Below are 3,038 nucleotides of genomic sequence, written 5' to 3' on the forward strand. Positions count from 1 at the left end.
AGGGATGGCGAGTCTGACTATAAGAATTTGAGATGCGAGCCAGAAACTAATAGTAACAGTATAAAAAGAAAGTTCCTCAAAAACAGGATATTTTGTGAAATGCACCTACTGTCAACAAGACCAGCCCCCGCAGTCACAGTAAAAGAAAAACCCACTTGCCTTGAATCATCTTCACACAGTTTACCGAGCAATACAGTTAAATCACATCACAATTCAAATCTTCCAGGTTTTTATGACTGAAACGGCTGCTTGTTACTGCATACACTCTAGAATTCACTCAAAATACCAGAAAAGAAGTATATATATATATACATATATATACATATATATATATAATATATAAGATTATCTAAGGCCACATATGTCAAAAAGGTCAAATAAGATATAATATGATATAATGAACCATTATACTTTGTATGGAACTCTAAATATTGGTGACTGATGCATCTTTTGTGATTTACAATAAAAAAAATAGATTTACAAGTGTACAAAACACATTTGTGACTAATTCATAGTGTGCACAAATCCAGTCCACAAACAAATACCAACCAATTTTACCAAATTCAACCAACTGACTTGCCACTAAATATTTTACTAGAGCACTAGCTCAGACCAAAACAATAGGCACTGTGGCTACAGTCCTTGTACCTTCATAATTGTAAAACAAATCTCAAACTAGACTGGACAAATCCGTCTTTGTTAAGGGCCGTCCACACCAAGACCAACAATAACTGTAAATAACTCAAGTTGATGGTCCATGCTATAACTATGACCGTGACAAACAATATTGTTCAATTTCAGAGCAATTTGATCAATAACATTGTGGTATAAAACTAATTTAATGCTTATATAATGTAATATTCAGCTGCAATCACACTTAATTTTACCTGAAACATATGGTTCATCAGTGTAGATGCATCACACATCGCTATCATTAGAATTATTGTTATAGTTATTGGTGTGGACACCCCTTTAGGATTCCTATAAAGAACCATAAACAGCTATAATATTGCTCTCCAGACTCGATAGACAAAAACAGTAATTTTACTTTGAATATCATTGTAACATCTTAATTTAATTCAAAGCAGACAGAAATAAAATAAAACTCACCAAAACTGTCTTTGTTAGTCTTTCCACTGTTACCAACAAAAATAACCCTTACTTCACTTGTGAAAATAGCGGTGAAACGGGTTGGGTGTCTGACAACATTATGAAAGGATCCCGACAGAGATAGACCTTTTGTTTAACCGGACGTAATATCACTTGATTGCCACCAGACTCCATAAACCAAATTGTCATTTTACCTCGCATGTCATTGTGACATTGTAATTTCATTCAAAGTGGACAGAAACAAAATAAAAGTTAGTCTTTCCACTGTTTCAACAATTAGCCAACTCTGGTTTGGTGGAAATAAATCCTTAATTCACTGACTCACTATATCTCATCACAGAGAATATTTGTTTGCTGCTTTATTAATGTTTTAAATATCATATATGTAACCATTAAAGAATGTACATGCAGGGAGGTGCTGACCAGTGTGAGATTTAATAGAAGTCGAAATTAAAAGTCTGCAGTACACCACACTCTTTGGCTTCATCAGGGTGTTGTCTGAGGCTGTTTCTGGTTTCCTTATATACTGTACAGTTTATTGATTCACCATTTGACCAATAAATCACCATGGACAACACATATATTTACATATTATTATTTATATTCACACTCTGTGGCCACTTTATTATGTATTCCAGCACAATCCACCTTTTCCAGCTGGTCCACATACACAGTTTCAACCTGACTCAAAAGCATCTGATAATAATTATCCAGAGACAAAGGGGGAGACAGAGAAAAGAGAAAAGATTGGATAATATTTCATCCTTTTCTGCTGTTGCTAAGCAGCAGTCATCCAACCATGGCCAGTCTGACAGGCCAGCCAATCCTTGAATACCATCAGTGCGGTAAAGATGGAGCCTGAGAGGGAGGTCAGGACTGGCCTTAGACTGAAACACAGGTAGATAAATGCACATATACACACAGAGCTCAAGGACCATCTGCGTTATGTTATGTTACTGCTGAAGACTCCAATTTAGGTGTCAGGGTTTTAAAGTATAACCTTGATGTAAAGGTTACAGCTTTAAACCATTTATATCATTGTTGGTGATATTGACATCCTCCACATTAAATTTTTGAATTTTGAATTCTCAGTTTTTTTTTCCTCCTACACCATTAAATCTGTGGGTAACTTTAATACAATAACAAAAAAATCACTATATTCTGACAGGTTTCTCCTAGTGTTCCTAATGGTATTTGTAAGAATCCACTGGGCCTGAGCAAAAAACAACCAATCAGAGTCAAGAAAGATAGAAAGAGGCTTTGGGTTGGTGGCTTGAGGATAGTTGATTGTTGAGTTTGTCCTAGGAATGAGACTTAACGATCAACTATCTTTCTTGGCTCTAAATGGTTGTTTTCATTCAGGCCTGTTGGATTTCTGGGAGGAGCCAGAGGAACTTTTTTTCACAGATTATCTGTCTCATGTACTACTATCAGGATGTCGTGAAAGTGTCAGTAAATATGACAAAAAATTGTTACCTATTGCAGCTATAATGCATTGATCCTTTTCTCATTCTTCATTCTCATTCTTTTATCATGCATCATCTCTGGGAAGCTGTGAATCAAAAAGGTCTCCTCCTTAAACTTGTATGTATTTATACTCATACTGTACAAGGCTATACATTCTTCAAGATGGTGTGCAACTACATCTATGTATTCCATAAAGGGTTTTGCCTTTTAAATAGGTCTGTTTGTGATTTTTCTTTCGGCATTGCCATCAAACAGCGAGTGTTCAGTGTTGTGGCCTCAGGATTTTTTTTCATATTGCTACTCCAGAAGACACTAGAGGGACCGATCAGCCATAACATTCTGAGCACCTGGGCACCCTGGTGGTCATAATGTTCTGCAGCCCCATACCAACAGACTGCTCTGCACTGTGTGTTCTGACCCCTTTCTATCAGAACCAGCATTAACTGTTTCAGCAGTTTGAG

The 3,038-nt window shown here is 36.3% G+C and overlaps 1 protein-coding gene across 1 annotated transcript in view; it reads left to right on the top strand.

Moving 5' to 3' along the window:
- Positions 1-3,038, top strand: part of LOC118334851 (choline transporter-like protein 5-B) — a 42,229-nt gene that overhangs the window by 31,630 nt on the left and 7,561 nt on the right. The gene's annotated exons all lie outside the window — the stretch shown is intronic.

This window comes from Morone saxatilis, unplaced genomic scaffold, assembly GCF_004916995.1.
Source record: "Morone saxatilis isolate NCDOM2014 unplaced genomic scaffold, NCSU_SB_2.0 Contig23, whole genome shotgun sequence".
Taxonomy (NCBI): Eukaryota; Metazoa; Chordata; class Actinopteri; family Moronidae; genus Morone; species Morone saxatilis.